The following is a 20347-nucleotide window of genomic DNA, read 5'->3' on the forward strand; positions in this document are numbered from 1 at the left end:
ACTCATCCATTCTCTTGTGGAGAGTAGAACACAGCCAATTCAAAAAGCACGGAGAGGACCTGCAGGAGGGTTCTGGAACACCGAACCCACATGCTACGTGACAATAAGCATGCAATCTTCTCCCCCACCCTGAGTTTTGATTCCCATCTGCAGAATCAGAGTGTTCACCTAGGTGCTGTACAGAACTCAAGGGCCAGGTCTGGGAGGATGCTCAGAGTTCAGAGTGACTGGGGAAAGGAGGATGCCCCCTCCCATCCAGGACCCCCAAGCCCACCCAGGCTCTGCAAGGCCAGTAGGGGCCCATCCCAGTCAGTGTGGGGTTAGGAGCTTGAAGGACAAATCTAGGTCACCTTTATAATACACAGTCCTAGACAGGTCACCATGCCATTGTCCCTTTGTTCCTCGGTGGGTGGGTTACACGTACAATCACCACTTGCCGGTGTGATCATTGTTAGTATTCAGGCGTCTGTCCTGGCCTGACCTTGGGGCATATGTCCTCAGCTGTGGCCACTAAAAGCACCTCTGGTGCACATTCACTATGTTCCCTTTCTACCCACCTCCCATCTCTCCCCTTCTCTCTGTCTCTCTCTTCTCTTCTGCCACTCCTGTCCTCAGAGGCCGGTCTCCCCTCTTCCTTTTCCCCTTTTCCCATTCACTTTTGCCCAACACCCCCCCCCCCCCACACACACACTCCTGAGCTCTGTCTCATGGCATCTTTCTCTCTAGTGCCGCTTTTTCTAAATTAAGGCAATTATGACTCCATGAGTATCAAGGACCAGGGTCCCCCCAGTTGCTGCTGCAAGGGCTATGGACAAGCGCACTGCTATCCAGGAACTAAGAAGGGATTTCTGGCTGTGTCACAGAATGACACATTTACAAGGGACATTTATGAGGCCAGGGGTGGGATGGGGGTTGGGGAGTTCTGGATCTAAACCTGGAGGGAGTGTCAGGAAGTGAGGCCCACAGGGTGACCGTGGCTGTACAGATCCTGGGAGGCGGGCAAAGACTGCTGGGCACCCCCTCTACTCAGGCAGTTTGGCAAGATGAAGGATCCTAGGCTGGCAAGATAGCTCAGTGAGTTAATGTGCTTGCCACATAAGCCGGACAGACTGAGTTCAGTCCCAGGAATGTACACAGTGGAAGGATTCCTCAGAGTTGTCCTGTGATCCACAGGAGAGCCATGGAGCATGTGCACAAATATCAAATGCACACAGGCATTTGAACACACACATCTGTACATCTGCGCACACACACCTACACATCTGCGCACACACATCTGCACATCTGCACACACACATCTGCACACACACACCTACACATCTGCACATCTGCACACACACATCTGTACATCTGCACACCCACACACCTATACATCTGCACACACACATTTGCACACATACATCATTCATACATATGAGTGCTCTCTCTCTCTCTCTCTCTCTCACACACACACACACACACACACACACATGCACCCTTTCCCGCACTAGTGATAAGGTGCTCTTAAATGCCTTTCAAGACAGAAACTGCCCTGCTACTCCTCAGGACTGTGGAGTCACCTGGATTTCTTCATTTCTGTCACTTTTTTGACCCAGCAGCAGGTGACAGGAGCCCCCGTGCCTGATTCCAGCCCTAAGGTTGCCTTCTTCATATACACCGGGGGCTTCCTTCAGAACCCAGGTCAAGCCCTACCTCACTTTGCTCTGAGCTCTCCATGGCCCCCATCTTCTGCAGAGACAGTGCCCAACCGGTCCCACCTATGCAAAGGCTGATGCCCCTGCCTCACGCCCTTCCTAAGCACATGGTCCCAGCCATACCACCTCTCCTCTGTCTTCTTCACAAATTCTGCGTAGCATCTAGCTAGCCCCAGGGCCTTTGCACTTGGTGGTTCATCCTCCCCATCTCTCAAACGCTGCTCAGCAAGGCTCTTTCTCCTCTGCACCCCTCACCCTGCCTCAGAGAGAAGCCTCTTTCACTCCCACCCTCCCTTGGATTACCTTCCCCCAGCAGGTATTGCCAGCTCAAACAGGAGGGATCTAGTTCACCTACTCATTTGTGTATCGCCTTAGGTGCTCACGTACCTACAGGCACAGATGAGCACTGGAGGCCAGGAGCAGAGGCAACACTGCTTCTGAACCTCAGTTTCCCTATTCGGGACAGTTCCCCTCCCCCCCAAGGCCATTACAATCCCATGAGCTCACGCCTCTGAAGCGCATGGCACCCCGTGGGAGCTGGGTCAGCTCTGGCTCCTTCCAAGCCCAGCTGCAGGCTGCTGTCCCCCATGGTTATTTTTAACCACAACTCTGGTGCGCTGGGCACACTCTGGCTCCTAAGGATACAGTGCAGGGAGGCCTCTCAGCCCAGGCTCCCTAGGCTATCTTTGGTGTGGACACAGCAGGCAGGTCCAGCACCAGGCCCGATGACTGCTTTTTATTCCATTTAGGCCCTGTCAATCGCTGCTGTTTCTGCATTTGGCACTGGCCTAGCCCAGTCAGGATGCTCCCCAATCCCAACTGGAGGCTATGGAACTGAGCTGGGTACTGGCCCTGTCAGCCTGGGCCCTGAGTGTCCACCTCCCAGGCTCCACAGTATTTTTAAACGCTGCCTTTGGCCATCTTTGCCACATTCCAGTTGGGACCGGGTTGGGCTGCACCAGTTACTGCAGCCACGGGAGCTCAGCCTGGTGAGTGGCAGGCATCCAGTGGAGTTCCAGGACCCACAGGCCTACTGTGTGCTGGCCTTATGCAGGAGAAAGGCCCCCAGGGTCTGTCCCCAAGGCACTTGCTATCTGACAGGGACAGTGTCCAGTCTGGAGATAGGGACGTGAGATGACATCAGCTGTCCACATGACCTCTTGACGTCTGTGATTGAGGGGGCCATCATGAGACTCCAGGGATGTGAGGACTGCCACAGCTACCAGCTTCTGCCCTGACTGACAGGCAGCAGTAGCCTTGTGGCTAGGAAGTCCTGGGCCCACAGCCTAGAGAATCTGTAAGCCCAGACCTGTGTGTGTGTGGGGGGGGGCTTATTGTTAATGTTTTTATTCTGAGGCAGTATCTTTCTAGGTTGCTAGGCTATCCCGAAACTCACAATCCGCCTGCATCAGCCTCCCTAGAGCTCTGCTCACAGACACACACCACCGTGCCTAGTTTAGGAGAATTTGTGCAGAATGACCCTCTTGACTTTCAAATGCTGGGAACTTTAAAAAATTTAGTTTTTAATTTTCACTTAAAGCTTATATGTATGAGCGCTTTTGCCTGCATGTGCATGTCTGTGTACCACATGCATGTCTGCTAGTCAGGAGAGGGTGTTAGATCCCCTGGAACTGTGAGCTGTGAGCCACCATGTGGTGCTGGGAATGAAACTAGTCCTCTGGAAGAGCAGCCAGTGCTCTTAACTGCTGAGCCATCTCTCTGACACACACACACACACACACACACACACACACATAATTATTGCTTGGGAATGCAACAGAGGAAAAAAACAGAAGGACCTCAGAGTGTGTCTTCAGCTCCCACTGGGAACTCTCCCCCTAAAACTCCAGCTACTGCTGGGCTTATGGACACTCAGGGCCAAGGTTTCTGCCCAGGCAGGAGCTCGCTCCAGCCAGCCCCAGGACCAGTAGCTGCGGGCAGAGGGACTCATTCTTGCCTTGGTCACCAGAGACCTGTGACTCCAGCCCTGCTCCTGTTGCTGACACACAGAGTCACTCTACAGGGAACTGCTCTGCGCTGGCACCCCCAGAACCTGGGGAGCTTTGAGTTGTGACACTTGGTGGTCCTGTCGCTTCTGGGACTTCAGCTGTCCTTCATCTGTAGCCTCCTGGCCATCCATTTTACCTTCCCACCTCTCTAAAGGTTGCCAATCCCAAACCCTCGAGGCACCTCCTGTTTGTAAAATGAAGAAAATAAAATGTTTTAAAAACACTATTTAAACTAAAATGTGTGTGTGTGTGTGTGTGTAATGTGGTTGGGAGGATGTGTCACTGTGTGTGTGCATGTGCATACATGTGGTGTGTGCGTGTGTGCACACATATGCACGTGTAGGGCAGAGGAAAAGTCCATGGAGTCTTTCCTTCCACTGGTGGTGAAGCCCAGGTCTTTGATTTGTGAGCAAGAGCCTTTATCTGCTGAGTCACACAGCTAATTCATTCTCTCTCACTCTCTCTCTCTCTGGTCTCATATGGACCAGACCTGCTTCAGACTCCCTGTGTAACTAAGGATGGCCTTGAACTCTTGATCTCTGGTCCTTCAGCCTAGGCCAGTACACCCAGTCGAGCTGGTGCTGAGGATCAAGGCAACACTCTACCAATGGAGCTACAGCTGCAGCCTTAATGCCTAAGATGATCTAAGCGCCAAGCCAGGCTCTCAACCAGAGCCTTGCCCTACACCCCAGATTCTGGGCACTCCTTTCACAGTTCTGGAACTCGGGAAACTGTGAAAAAACCTAGATAGAGAGCCTATCCCATTTCTCAGGTCTAGGGGCCTCCTGGGTCTCTGCTTCTAACCTGTGGGGTCTGTAAGCTGGTTGTCACACACGGCACTCAGCAAACACAGTGCTATCTGCCCTTAACATCAAATAAACCACAATTAAAAACATGGTTACTACTCCACAAACCTATCTCATTCTTTTCCTTCAGAGCTTTTGATTTTTGCTTTGTTTCTTGAGGCAGGGTTTCTCTGCATAGCCCTGGTTGTTCTGGAATTAGCTCTGTAGACCAGTCTGGCCTCTAACTCAGAGATTCGCCTGCCTCTGCCTCCCAAGGGCAGGGAATAAATGCGTGTGCCACACTGCCTGGCTCCTTCAACTCCTTTAAGTCATGACTTTGCTTCTTAGCTAAGGCTAGTCTTAAATGCACAATCCTCCCGCTTCAGCCCCCTGAGTGCTGGGGTTGCGTGTGTGTGCCTCCTCTTCCCTCCTTTCCCCTGCTGTCGCCCTCACCCACCCTTCCCACACCCTTGAGTAATCCACATTTCCTGTTTGGTTCTGTCAAGTGGAAACAACAGATTATTTTCATCACAGAAATCAGTCAATGTAAAACTCGGGGCACCCTTTGCCAAGACCAGTTGTTAAATGTTTAGCCGCAAACCAGACAAAAACAGTATGCGGAGAAACAAGCAATGTGCCCCCAGGAGAAACCGAGCATGGTAGAGAGCAAAGCCAGGGGAGGGAGGTGGGGCCTTTGGGCAGCACTGGGGGTGGGGAGGTCCTAGAAGGCATCTCCCAGGAGGTGACCAGAGACTCCAGCAAGGGAGAAAGGGAACTGGGCAAACAGGGGCGGAGGAAGACACTCAGGACAAAAGATAGTGAGAAGCTAGCCTGTTGATTCCAGAACTGGAAGGATTTGGGTAGCAGGAGCAGAGACAGTGATAGGTGGGTAGCGATGAGGTTGAGGAGGTGGGCAAGGGTTGGCTCATGCAGGTCTGACAGGCTACTGAGAGGAGCAGGATTTTTATCTGAAGAGGGTGGGGACTCATGCAGGGTTTGGAGCCAGGAGTGAGTTGTCTTGATTTGTCTTTTCAAACATGTGTCCCCACTGTAGATACAGTGGAGCAGAGCTAGCAGTCAGGATGCCAGGCGTGAAGCCAGCTGCCACAGTCTAAGCAGATAAGGAAGCTGGCATTGGAGTTGTGGTGGCTCTGAAGGTGGCAATGAGATGTAGGCTCAGGTTGTCCTCCTCAGTTTCCAGGTTTGTTCCAGAGCCTCTGTGGAGATCAAAGTACTCAGATGCCCAAGTCCTTAAGGGAGCCCCGCTCTTCCTTTGAATACTTTAGAGACTTTCACTCCTGCTACAATGTAGATGATGCTACATTGTGTGGCTTCCTCAATTACAAAAGAGGAAAGCTGCTGGAGTTTCTTGCGCAAGACCATTTTTTTCTGAATATTTCCATCCCAGGTTGGTTGAATCCAGAGATATGGAACTTGTGGCTGGTGGGGTGTGTGTAGCTGGTTGATCTCATCCACTTCGGCCTGAGCACCTTGGACAGTAAGGGCAGGGCAGGATCTTGGGATTCAGGAGGGTCTGGAGACACAGGTGGAGTCTGGGTCAGCTTGCAGGTGTGCACTGTGGGTCCAGGGTACCAGGTAGAGTAGAAAACAGTGCCTCTCTGTTGCCATGGCAACTGGGGGCCAGTCCTTTTGGGAGGGGCTGCTGTGGAAAGGGATCTGGAGTGTAGAGAGAAGCATCAACAGAGGACACTGGGAGGGCAAAGGCCAAGGAAACGGGGGAAACATGATCTTTTCGGAGGATGTTTTTGGGGTGTGCATGCTGGGGATGGAACCCCAGCATACTAAAAACAGGCTCTTCTACTGATTTCTGCCCTGAGCAACCCAAGGAGATGGGCAATTTGGAGAAGATTTCTTGGTTAAAAAAAAAAAAAATTGAAGACCAGAAAAACGTCAGGGCAGATCACAAAGATTACTTCCTTCAGCTGCGGAGGCTGCGGGGTGAGCTGAGCAGGTACCAGACAGAGCCCCTTTCCCCAGCCTGCTGAGCCCCAGCACCTCGCTCACCCCACCATGGCCCCACAATTCCTGACAGTTTTTAGAGACTTTCTGCTGATGACAGGGAGACAAAGGAGGTGGTGGGAGTGGGAATCCTGAAACACTTTGTTTGTCCTTGGGACTGCAAGGTCCAAGAGTCTCCTCTGGGACCCAGGGTGACAGAGCTAAAAAACATGGCAGGAAGCTGGTGCTCACAGAGCCAGTGTCCAGGGCTCACAGGTTCAAAGCTCTGTGACCTGGCCCTGGACCGAGTGCTTGCCCAGTCCCCACAGTGGCCAGGTCTCACGGGTTCAAAGCTCTGTGACCTGGCCCTGGACCGAGTGCTTGCCCAGTCCCCACAGTGGCCAGGTCTCACGGGTTCAAAGCTCAGGCCCTGGCCCTGGACCGAGTGCTTGCCCAGTCCCCCGCTGTGAGTCTGAACTCAGAGGAGGCTTCAGAGCTCCATGCCTGCCAGAAGACTGACTGAGGGCAAGCCTTTTCCTCTTCGAGCTTTCATTTGAAAAATTTGTGCATGTGCTCACTCGAGCACTGTAGCCAGTATATAAAGGTCAGAGGAACTGTGGGAGTTGGTTCTTCCACAGCACAGGTTCCGGGGTTGGAATTCAGGCCATCAAGTATGGTAGAAAAGCTCCCCTTTTCAACAAGTCATCTTGTTGGCCCCTCCAAGCCTTTCCTTTTTCTTTCTTTGTTTTGTTTTGAGACAGCCTCATATAGCCCAGGCTGGCCTTGAAGCCATTACATATCCAAGTATGACCTTGATCCTGCTGACCCAGCCTCACAAGTGCCAGGAATAGCGACATTTGCCACCCCCTGCGGTTTATATGGTGCTGGGAACAGAAACCAGGACTTCTGCACCCTACATAAGCACCAATGGAGCTACCTCCCCAAACGGAGGCTCAATTTTCTCACTGAGCAAAAAGAATATCAATGATACCCATGTGTGTGTCCCCGACCCCTTGGATGACTAGGGGTGAAGAGATTCAAAAACCCATCAGTGCTGGCCAGTGTTGGCCCTGCTATGCTTTCAAAAGATCCTGTCAACCAGGGCTTGCATAGTGAGTCTTAATATTTGAACATTTGCTGTGTGCCAGGCTGAGCTCTGGGTGCTAGTCCAAGCCTCATTGCCTCTTTATAAGTGAGGGTTATTGCCAGTTCCATTGACAGACAGGGAAACTGAGTCTCTGGGATCTAACGTGCTGTGGTGAATTGCTAAGAGGAGACACAGTTGTCCAAGTTTGAAAGCTATTCTTATTGTATCTTATGCCCCACTGGCTAGTTGGTGAGCCAAACTTCAGAATTTTGGATGTGGTTGTCTATGTGAACCCCAGTATCTATCTGTATGTACTAGGGGAACCCCCAACTATCCTGGATCATCCAGTTTGGCCTTCACCCTCTGCATGGGCTGTAGAGTATTCACAGTTGCTGTTCATTGGGAGGGAAGGGCACGGAGACAGCCAGCCTGGGCCAGTACTGGGCCCTCCTCTTGATTTGAGAGTCCAGCTGGGCACTATGTCCCATCCATAAATGTGCCCAAAATAGTTCACTGGGCCCTGCCAGGCAGGAGGACCAGGACGTTCTGTTCCCATAAGCTCTGGCCAGAGTGACCATGGACTTGGCATTCCCAGTCTAGGGCTGCTAGAAGGGAGGGCAGAGCTCACACTGCCCCAAGTCTGGCGGGAAGGAACCAGGCTCCCAGGCACCAGCAGCTGGACCTCTGAGCTTTCTGCTGTCTGGGCACATGGCTGTGGCTGAATCCCGAAGTCTCCAGGGAAGTAGAAAGCAAGGCTCTGGAGTCAGACAGATATGAGTTCAAATCCCAGTTTAGGCTGACATGGTGGACCTTGTCTTTAATCCCAGCAGTTGGGAGACAGAGGCAGGCAGATCTCTGTGAGTTTGAGGCCATAGCAAATTCCAGATCAAACAAGCATACATAATAAGATTCTGTCTCTAAATAACAAACCAAAACAAACAAAAACTAGAAAAAAAACCCAAATCACCCCTCCCCCCCAAATAAATGAAGATAAACAAAGCCCAGCTTGGACATTCTCTAGCTGTGTGACTTTCAGAAGGTCGCTTCCGCTCTCTGAGCCTTGTTTGTCTCACCTCCCAGAAAAGTGGATAGATATTCCTAAATTGGTGGCTGTGAGCGGGTACCTACATGTTCAAGAAACAACTGGAGATTTTGTGGGTTTTTGCTCCTCTCTGCCCACCCTGAAAAGGCGAGTGAGTCTGTCAGAGAAGCCAGGGATTCTAGGTTTGCAGATGGATTCCACTGCCCAGGGGACACGAGCAGTGTTCTTGGGATGTGTGCAATGAAGGAAGGCATGGATGAAAATGCCACTGTGCATTTGAAAAGAGAAATTCCAGACAGCCTAAGTCAAGATGGGGAAGAAACTCAAAGCAGGAGAGGGTAAGGGCAAGGGTCAGAGAGTGAAGGACAGAGGGTCCTGAGAGCCTGCTCTGGGCATGGCAGGCAGTCTGCAGCCCAGGAGCAGGACAGCATGCATGGGGAAATCCTATGGGCACAGAGGCCCAGAGGGGTTGTGAGGGTGGACTGAGGTCACATAGTTGAGTGGCAGAGTCTGGGCTTCCCAGAGGATTCTCTCCTCTTCTCAGCCTGGACCACAGGTGCACATCCATTGTTCCAGGCTGTCACCTTGCCCAGCCTTTCCTTCTAGCCAATCCTTCCTCGGCCTCTGCTTGGATGGTCCCTCCTCAGGCGGCCTCCCTGCCTCTCCCCTGGCCCCCACCATCTTATATTGTTTCTTAGTGGCATGCTTTTGGGGACAGGAGAGGGGGCTGCTCTTTATTTTTTTTTAATGTTATTTTTACAGTTACAAGGATGAGTGTTTTGCCTGCATGAGTGTCTAGGCACCATGTGCATGGCTTTGAAGGCCAGACAGGATGTTGGATTCCATGGAACTGGAGTTACAGAAGATTGTGAGCCACCTTGTGTGTGCCAGGAATTGAACCCCGGTCCTCTGAAAGAGCTGCCAGTGCTCTTAACCACTGAGCCATCTCTCCAGCCCCAGGGGACCGTTCTTGGAGACTTGGGGTATGTGAACCAAAGCCAGTCTCTATCTTCAATGCACAAGGCTGGGCCCGCAGTCAGGCTAGCTTCAGGAGGGCTGGGAATGGCTACACATGGCCCATTCTATGCCTTCTTCAGCCTTCTGAGCCTGGGGCCTTCCATCCACTGAGCACCAGCTTTCCAGTTGTTTGCTTTGGAGGCAGGGTCTCAAGCATTTCAGTCTGACCTGGAAGTCACTATGTAACCCAAGACGACCTTCTGAACTCCCTGTGTCTACCGCCTAGCACGTCACTGTGTCCCAGGAATACGGCACTGGGAATGGAACCCAGGGCATTAGTTGTACTAGGAAAGCACTCCGCCAAAGGAGCCATGGAGGCATATTCCAGTTGCATTTTAATAAATAAGGCTTGCCTGAAGCTCAGAGAGTCAAGCAGCCGCCCCATCAGCCTTACAGACTAGGTAGTGATGATACGTACCTTTAATCCCAGTAGCCACAATAATTTGCCATAGAAACCTGGCAGGAGTGGTGCACACTTTTAATCCCAACCCTAGAGAGGAATAGAAGACAGAGGAGACAGCTCTCAGTCAGTCTCATTCTGGGATTCCTAGAGGCAGGATCGCCATTTCGGACTGAGGTAGAGATAAGAGTCAGTGGTTGACTGTTTTTGCTTTTCTGACCTTCAGATTGAACCTCAGGCTCTGTCTCTGGATTTTTATTAATTGTGCTACAGACACTCTTCCAGCCCAAGCTGGTCTTATTATGGCTGATTCACGGGTGGGGAAACTGAGGCTGGGACTCGCGGTGTACATAGTTCAGAAAGGACAGAGCTGGGAGTGTCCCCCACCCCCCTCACACACCCTCAGAGACTCCCCGCAAAGCCCCTACATTGTGATTAGCCCGGAGGGGGAGCAGCAGAGCACTCAGCCAGGTCCCACGACTCCTACCCCAGCAGGTACATGAAGAAAGTGCCTTCTGCTCCCACTGAACTCTGCCCTGAACTTACCACCCTCTGGCCTGAACCAGGTGGCTTCCTGACCTCACGTACTGCAGGGCCTTGGGCGCCCTCAGCACCAGCATATTCCTGGGCTCCAGGCCCAGGCATGTCTTACTCCCCTCCTGAAACTGCCCCGGGGCTTCCCATACCATCAAGGAAGCACACACCTACTGTACACCAGGCCTGGTTAGCAAAGCCCTGTTTACCCCTTACAGCCCTGTGCGGAGATGTTAGGACAGCTGAGAAGAGCGAGGGTGGTCAGAAGTCACAGGATAGAGCAGGTAGGGCTGGCGCCAACAGGGCCATAGTGATTCTGGGTTCAGAAATGGCTCCCACTGGAACCTCTTACCGGGTGAGTTTCAGACTTACTCCTCACTCCAGAAGCCCCATGCAAGGGATTCCTGTGGGAATGGGTGCTCAGGGGTGCCTTTGCAAGTTCTGTGTGACCTCTTTGGGTTGGGCTTCCTTTGGAGAACATTTTTCTCTTCTTCTCCTGCCTTGGGTCTTTGCTGATAGGAAAAGAACAAAAAACAAAAAGGAAATCAAAGACCCAGTTTAGAATTCCCAGATTCTGATCGGCATGAAGCCGGGCTGGAAGGCAGATTGAACTGGCTCTTATCAGAGCCCCCAGGGCTTGCAGGCCCTTCGGGAGATGTAGTCAGAGGAGGCCTGCGGGTGCCCTTTCCCCCTCCTCTGACCAAAGAAAGCAGACCAAAGGTTAAGCAGCCACCTGCTCACCCCCCCCCCTTTCTGCTCGCCTTCCTTTGCCCACTAGAAAGCTCACCAGAGCCCTGGGCGGTGGAGGGGGGGTGCTGCCCACTACAGAGGAGCCTGGCAGCACAAGCCCTACCCCAAGTCCTCAGTCCCTAGTTCCTAGATATTATGTAGCTCCTCAATGGGCTGGAACCAGGTCAGGGAGCTACAGTGACCAGTCCTCAGGGGAGCTACAGGCGGCAGAAAGTGTTGGAAACAGACAGATTGTACAACCCTTAAAAGGCCCAACTTCAGCTACTGTCACCTTCGAGCTAAGGGACCCACTCTTATGGCCGGGATTTGGGCATCAAATCAGAGTGGTAGATATTTGACGTTAAATTTCAGTGGGTTTTCTTTCGTTTACTGAGACGGTGTCTTAAGCTGGTCTCCAACTTGATATACAGCCAAAGATGACTTTGAACTGTGAACTTTTCATCTTCCTGTATCTTTTTCCTGCTGCACCCCCCTCCCAAACAGACACCAACTGGAATTTTGTTTTCAGTATATGTAGAGGATGGACTCCTTTCTTTCTTTCTTTCTTTCTTTCTTTCTTTCTTTCTTTTTTTCCTTCCTTCTTTCTTTCTCTCGTTTCTTTCTTTCTTTCTTTCTTTCTTTCAGTTTTTCAAGACAGGGTTTTTCCTGTGTAGCCCTGGCTGTCCTAAAACTTGCTTTGTAGACCATGCTAGCCTCGAACTCACAGAATTCTGCCTGCCAAGTGCTGGGATTAAAGGTGTGCTGCACCACACCTGATTCTAGCTTTTTAAAAATGACTTACAATTCTAAGTTGTTGGATCATGGGGATGGATACCATCCCATCTCCAATGGGCTTTGTTTGGCCATAGGCTCCTTGGGGCTCTCTGTGGTCAGAATCCCTCCCCCAAGTGGGAGCCTGTCGTTCAAAGATAACCTGTCCCAGGCGGGGAGGTCTTGGCAGTCAGAAGCCACAGGGCAGGCCAGGCTGAGAACCTAGAGGGTTCCGGGCTTGACCACACTGTGGGGAGCAGGGTGCCCACTTCCTGTACACCAGGCCAGATAAAGCCAGGCTGGCCTTCCTGCCGAGGCCTTGACCAGCTACCGGTGCTCAGCCATTCCAGAGACCCCAAGCGGTTGCCGGCTAACAAGCGAAGCAGACTTTACACAGAAGCTGGTAGTTGTTTGGTAAAGGACCATCCATTAAGGCCCACTGGAGCCGACCTGGGAAGCTGGGTTCTCATCCCCCATGATCTCAAGCTCAAGGGTAACCACAAATGACAAGTCCAGAAGGGAATTTTCCAAGGTTTGTTCAGATGGCATCAGTGTAACAAGGAGAAGGCAGGTGAGGGATAGGGACTGGAGGGGCTTGGCATGTGTCTCAGTTTGTAGAACAGTTGCCTAGCATCTGAGAAGCCCAGGGTTCCATCCCCAGTACTGCATAAACCAGTCCGGTGACTCATACCTGTAAACACAGGCAGAGGGGTCAGGGGTTATCCTTAGCTACAAAGCCAACTGAAAGCCACCCTGGGCTATATAGTGCCCTGTCTCAAGTGAGGGTGGGGAAAGGAGAAGGGCTTGGAGAACCTCAGGCTTCTCTGCAAGTCAGTCTGGGGCTTATCTACCTCAGTTTCCCTTCTCTGTGGTGGTGTTTGGTGTGTGTGTGTGTGTGTGTGAACACAGCCCTTATCTGATGTCACAGGTTTAGAGACTAAACCACAGACATAAATAAGCTGTTCTTTGGAGGATGAGATAAGTGACCCTAGGCAGGGGTCACAGCAGGAATCAGGCATGCCTGGAGCCACTTAGTTCTGCAGAGGTGAAAGGGCCCAACTTGTTCCCTGGTCCACAATTGTCAGCGTCCTCATTCTCAGCCACTCTGGCTGGGGCACACACATCTCCAGACAGCAGGCATTGGGCACAGGGCGGGGAAGCCATAACCCCCATCAGCACCCTGTCAGCACCCATGATGCTGTGGGAGGCGGCAGCCGGGAACCAGGAACCAGGGAAGGACCTGGCACCTTCTACCTCTGCTTAACCTGAAAATCTTGTTTAGTTTTCCTGAGCTTTTTGAGACTGCCAGTCAAGCTTGAGACCTCTCAGTGATGGGAGTGTCAAGAGGCAAGCAAATCCTACTTCCTGCTCCTGGCCTATCCATCACATCACCATGGCAGCCAGAGGGATTCTGTGGGAACCTGTCAGGACTCGGTGTCCCTCAGGCTCCAAGCCACACCCCCAGCGTGCCCTCCTCTGTCCTGTACAAGCCTTTTCCAAGCCCTTCTTGCCTCGGGGCCTTTGCACTTTCTCCCATCTTACGTCATTGCAATTGTTCTTCCTCCTTCTAATCTTTGTGTGTGTGTGTCTGTATGTGTGTGTGTGTGTGTGTGGTGTTCATAGGGTGAGTACGTTCACGTGTGTGTTGGTGAGTGGTATGTGCGTGATCAGGAGAGAGCCTCAGTGTCCACCTCATCCGAGACGTGGTCTTTTGTTGTTCTGCAGGCTAACAGGCCTGATAGTCTCTGGGGGAGGTTCTCCTGTCTCTGTCTCCCACCTCTCTGGAGGAGTGTTGGGATTACAGGGGTGCACCACTGTGCCTGGCTCTGGATAGGTTCTTGGGATTCGAATTGGGATCCACGGGCTTGCTCAGTGAACGCTTCTCCCTCTACGCTCTCTCCCCATCCCATGAGAACTTCTAAGCAGGGGCCAATTCTGCTTTCCAAACAGCACAGTGGGCCTGTGCTGGAGGCCACGGGCTCACCCTGCCTTGTTTCTCTGAAACTCCTCTCCCACCACACTTTCAATATTTGTTTATTGTCTTTGAGCCCGATTCCCAGGGACTCGGGTTTCTCTGTACCCAGGTGCTGCCTGGCACACGGTGTGAACACCATCAAACCTTACCGTGTGGTGATGGACAGAGGCTCCATGAGGGGGTCTGCTCAGCGTTCCTCACCGGGCTCTGGACAATGAGAATTGTGAAGTATCTCAGACTGGGAACTCGGAACACCAACCAGCTTAGTGACAGTCACTGTAGCTTCTGAGAGACGTCACACACTGTGGGCAGGATACGCAATTTTGATGCAGTGCCCCTCTCAGGGTGACTCTGGAAATGGATATGCAATCCTCGGGCCCTGGGTTTGGCTCATATAAGACTGCAATATCATGAGGGGACTGTAAAGACCAGGGCACTTGGTGGCATCTGGTGTCTAGACCAGGCAACCCCTTAGATGACTGTGCTCCTCATTGGGAACTCTGAGGCTGAGGCCTTGGGGGTCAGAGTAGGAGAAAGATTTGAGGTTCCAGATGGACCCCAGGTATACCTGACAGGCCACTGACCCCAGCAGAGCAGCTAGGACGGAGTGTGCAGGTGTGAGTGCTAACAAGCCTAAGTGGTAGTTGAATACTGGGTACTGGCTAAGGTAGTCTTAAACCAAAGACTGAGAAAGATTAGTGGGGGGCAAGACTCCAGGGATCCCAGTGTGTGAAGAGAGGAGCCAGGTGCAGGAGATGCCACGGCAGGAACAACAGATCTGCACCCAGGCTCTAAGGCCCCTCCCTTGAAGAAGGGAACAGTGTCACTCAGCCAATCAGCTTGCTCTTGACCTGGAGTCAGTGCAATGCCATGCTCCATCTCTCCATGACCACGAGTTCTAGGAGAAGAATGAGAGGCCCACCATATCTTGCCAGCTACTGGCCTCAGACTGGACAGTGGATAGAGGGACCAAGCCCCTCAGGCCTGTGCTGGCTGCCCATCTGAGGCTAACTTCATCTTCATGAGAGCTGAGGGCTCAGGGGGTTTAAGGCCACATCCTACAGCCAGAGATGACAGACACACATGGGAAGATGGACATAGGCTAGCGCCAAGGACACAGGGGAGCTGGGTAAACAGAGCTTTGTCACACAGTGTGGCCTGCCTGTGATGGTCCAGCTCAGAACTGCACCTCGAAGGTGTGTTTGAAAGACATTGGCTTCTTGTTTGAGGAAGGGACAGACAAGGGTCAGGACAGAAACCCATGAGGGAGGGTGGTGGGCAGCAAAGACAAATAAAGCATCTACAAAGCCTACACTGAGTTGCTCTCCCAGGAGTTCTAGCCCCGCACCTGTGTGGCAAGCGCAGGCCCACCAGCACACCTTTGATGTGGGATTCCCCTCTGTGTGCTGTGAATATGTTTTATTACCACTGGTTAATAAAGAAGTTGCTTTGGCCTATGGCAGGGCAGAATATAGACAGGCTGGAAGAGATACACAGAGAGAGTAGACAGAGTCAAAGAGACGCCATGTAGCTGCTGAAGGACACAGATACCACAACTTTGTAGTGATAACACAGATCTACAGAAATAGGTTAATTTAAGATGTAAAAGCTAGCTAGGAACACTCCTAAGCTACTGGCCAAACTGTTGTGATTAATATAGTTTCTGTGTGATTATTCAGGTCTGGGCGGCCGGGAAACAAACAAGCAGTCTCTGTCTACATACCTTCCTCCATCTCTCTTGGATTTGTGGGTGGGTGCATGGGTGCTCACTGCTGGGAGAGGCCAGGACCCAGGCAGGGCTGGGAAGGCTTCCTGATGAGAAGACAAATGTAGCAGGCCCATTGTTGCCCCTCACCTTCCTCCAACCTGCAACCAGGGTGGTAGCAGGGTAGGGAATGACTGAAGTGGAACCTGGGCCTTCCCCAGTGGCAGAAGCCACACAGCAGGGTGGCTGAGCCACAGCTGGGACAGACTGAGTGGCTGGAGGATCCACGTGCCTCTCACCCATGTTGGCAGCCAGGGTCTGTGTCCCCCACAGTTGACACCTGAAAGTTCTGGACAGAGAGGTCTGTTCTTCATTACAAAGTCATCTTTCTAGAACAGTGGAGTGCTGTGGTGAGCCAGCTCCAGAAACTGAATCAGCCAGGCTTGGGTTGAGGGGCCATGGGAGATTCCCCTCCTTCTGTTTTGAGAAATACCTTAAGAGAGTCAAGGTGCTTTACTGTGATCTAGGGGCTGGCTAAGGGGTGAGGAGTGGCTCTACTTTTGTTCCCTATGAGAGGTTCCTGACTCCCAGAGTTCTTAAGCATGTTTATTTCTCTGGAAGTTTTAGGGGGGATGAAGTGGGACCCAGGGCTGCTTGGCTCTGGGACCAGATGCTCTGTCTCCTCACTTGTAGGGGGATAAGGTTATTCAAAAATCAAAGCTTTTCAAAAATTCCACTTTAAGGTAAGCCAGTCCATTCTGTCTGAGATGATGTCACCTGGTGTCTGAGTTGTAGAAGAAGAAGAAGGTGTCCGAATGAAATGGGTCCCTCCTGCAGGTATCCAGCCAGTGACTTTAGACAGTTTGGAAGTCACTGAGCCCGAGGAGAACATTGCCAGCCTTCCAAACGTGAATAATGGACACAGGCTCAGAAAAGATTGAGCTGGAGCTGGTGTCCTCAGAGTGCTGGGGACACAGAGAAGCTCTGGTAGGCACCTCTGTTCATCCTGCCAGCCCACAGCATGCTGCCAGGCCAGGGTCTTCCACAGACGTCTGGGCATCATCAGAGGCTGGTTCCTCCACTCCAGGAGCACAAACACATGTGTGCCCATGCATGCCATTGTCTTTTCTATGTGGTGGCAAAGCACCGTGACCAAGGCAACTTATAACTTAGTTCATTACTTTAGCCTCAGGCAGATTCTTAGGACAAGGCAGGAAATAGCCGCATTCTTTGCCAAGATATAATGAGAATGGTCTCCAGAGCCCATGTTGCTCTCAGCACAAGTGTCTCTCCAAGCTCCTACTAGGAGGGCCCAGTAAGCTCTGCTTACATCCTTCAACCACTTATCCAGACCAAAGTGTCAAAGTCTTCCACATTCCTCCCCAAACAACATGGTCAGGCCTGCCACAGCAGTAGCCCACTCCTGGCACCAACTTCTATTACTTTTCTATTGCTGGTAAGAGACACCATGAGCAAAGCAACCTGTAGAAGAAAGAGTTTATTTAGAACTGATGGTTTCAGAGGGTTAAAGCTCACAGGGCAGAGCAAAGGCAGGGCAGCAGGAACAGCTGAGGGCTTACATCTTGATCTGAAAGCAGGAGGCAGAGCGCACACAAGGAATGATGTGGGTCTTTCGAAACCTCCAAGGCAGCCTCCAGTGGCACATCTCCTCTAACAAGGCCACACCTCCTCTAACAAACAAGGCCACACCTCCCAATCCTTCCCAAACAGTTCTGCCAAATGGGGAGCAAGTATCCAAACACATGAGCTTCTGGAAGCCATTCTCACTCAAACCACCACACTCAGGCACTCCCACACACACCCAGCTACACTCAGGAGTAATTGGACTTTCCTTTGGACCACCAGCCCACAAATAATGACATGGAGACTTAATGTTAGTTATGAAACCTTGGCCTAAGCTTAGGCTTATTCCACTAGCACTTACAACTTAAAGTAAACCCGCCCTTTTTTTTGAGACAGTGTTTCTCTGTGTAGCTTTGGAGCTTGTCCTGGAACTTTGTGTGCAGACCAGGAAAATTGATCCATTTGTATTACTCTGTGTTCTACCTTGTGGCATCACCTCTCTCCCGTTTTGTGTGCCCTACTCGTTCTATTTCTTCTGGTGTCTCTCACGCGCCTAGATTCATCTCCTTGTTCCTCTCTCTGCCCGGAAACCCTGCCTAGACCTCCTGCCTAACTATTGGCTGTTCTGTTCAGCTCTTTATTAAATCAATCACAGCGATATATCTTCATACAGTGTCTAAATATCCCACAACTCCCAGGCACAGCCAGGCACAGCCGGGCACACTCAGGCCTATCTGGGCACATCCAAGCACACCCACACAACTGCATCTCTCGTCTCTTGCTGTGTGTCTCTGCTTCCTCAGCTGATATTTCACCTTGGTCATACCAGATTGGTACAGAGACTGGCCTCAGCCTTCAGTGCCTATGAAGAATGGAAACGTCATTTAGCTTAAACCATAGGAAGGGGCCTGTTCTGGGGCCTCTGCCTGTGACTAGTGTGCTGCTGTGCCACAGAGTTTGGGTGAGAGCCTAGTTCATTTAGATCCCTGACCCTCCCCCCCCCGCCCCACCCCACCCCCACCCCCCCGCTGCCTTGCTTTTTCTTTTGCCATCGTTTAAAAAAATTTTTTTGCCAATTTGCATTTTTCAAATATTTCTTCTGTGAACATGCTGTGTTTGTGCCATAACTGAGAGAGTGTTTGCAGGGCCAGCACTCAGGCTCTGGCCAAGTTAGATAAACAGCCTCACGCACAGCACAGCAGAATGAAAACTTCCGCCTCCGCTGCCCGGGCCTGCTTGGCCAGGAGGCGTCATTTCTGGAAATCTGTGGGCCGAGGCCCAGCCCCGGGCAGCAACCATGTGTCCTGGGGCACAGGGCCAGCGTCTGGCCAGAGGTTGGAGTTATCCCCTCTTCTCACATGAAGAACAAAGAGTGAGTGGAGGGAGGCGCTGGCCCGTCCCCCACGTCTCTCCCTCTCTGTCCCAGCACTTCAAACTCAGGACCTTTGCACATTGCTCAATACTCCGATTCCTTTGCTTTCCAAGAGGCCCAGGAGTAGGCTCAGCCACTGAGGGGCCCCGGTGAAGAGTGAGCAGACTCAAGTGTCAGCTTGTCACCAAGGGATCAGAGAGGCAGCATCTCCCTACTGCGTCCTGTTGGCAGCCTCCCTCCATGTGCCGGGACCCTGTGTGGGACTCAGGTGTGGTGATTCTGCTCAGCACCCCTGCCACAGGGTCCGGTTTTCTTCGCTGCTCTCATTTCAAAATTTTTTGCCACCTGATTTCCTCAAGGGTAGGAACAAGGGCATGACCTTCTCAAATATATCAGCACCCTGCCCTGGGCAGAGTCAGCGGGATGAATGAACGGATGGATGTATGGACAAGTGGCAGAGGCAGGCTTCGCTTCCAACATGGATTTCCCTTCTCCAAAGTCAGTCTGAGTCCACAAGCAAGAAAAAAAGGGAGCTGGGTCGCCCTCACTTATGTTACAGCTTGTCAGGTGGGAACTCTGGGTCCCCAGGACAGGAAAGACTTCCTCAGGGGCCTTCTAGGCAGGGAAGGCCCAGCCATCACCTCAGGGCCACTAGCTCCAGTCTCAGGACTTCCATGGAGTCCTCGAAGGCCCCCCCTCCTTGGTCTAATTTATTTTTAGCACGGAGCTGGGGCCGAGCCCTCTCCTTAGGAAAAGTCCTAAGGCTGAGGGAGGCATTTTGAAACCGGGTGGGAAACTAGGTCAGGCCGGAGCTGGCATTGCTCCAGACGATAAGGCTGGGAAGCTTAATAACGTGAGCGGCCGATCCGTGACATAACCAAGAGGAAACGGCAATTAAGGGGCGATTGTGCAAGCGGACGAGCCTCCTTCACAGCTCATAAAAGGGAGGAGGGAGAGACTGCCCTGTCCTCTGGGGCCGCACATGCGGTCCGTGGAGCTTCGGCAGTGACAATCCCTTCACTCGGGTGGCCTCCACCTCCTCTGATCCCTTCAGGACAGGGGGCCCTGGAGGGAACCTGAAGGTCGAGAAGCTCCCCCAGCCAGCCTGGTTCTGTTGGGGCTGTGTTGAGAGTTGCCAAGAAGCCAGACTCTTGGCGAGTGGCTGGGACACAGCTGCAGGGTGACGCAAAGTAGCTTTGATTAGCAGGTGAACTGAAGAGGACACCCCTGAGCCTCCTGGCTCACCCTCCTGCACCCCAGTTACTGTGGATCCTCAGCTCCCCATTTCCACATCCCTGGTCTTTCCAACCACACCGTTTGCTTTATCGTCTACCCGGGTCATGTTTCGTCCTGCACAGCAAACCCGGGCTCACCACAGGACCTTTGCGTTTTTATGTACGGCCTTGGCTAGAATGCTCCTTCCCTAGTGGACACTGGCTCCTAATGTCTTCTGTCTTTGCTCAAATGTCAGCTTCACATTAAAACCGTGGCTAGCCAATCCTCATGAGAACAAAGGCCTACCTGGTGTTCCCAGCTCCCTTCTCTATCTTTGCCACATTTACCACCAGACAACGCCCTGCAAATGCTGGGGTCCCGCATGGACCCTGTGGCATGTGAGCATCCTAGCAGATAAGTTGCTCTGGGTTGCAGCCCGGGAACCGAGAACGGTTGAGACTGTGAGGTA

Source organism: Microtus oregoni, unplaced genomic scaffold (assembly GCF_018167655.1).
Source record: "Microtus oregoni isolate MIOR12 unplaced genomic scaffold, Mior012 000020F_ref0000438, whole genome shotgun sequence".
NCBI lineage: Eukaryota > Metazoa > Chordata > Mammalia > Rodentia > Cricetidae > Microtus > Microtus oregoni.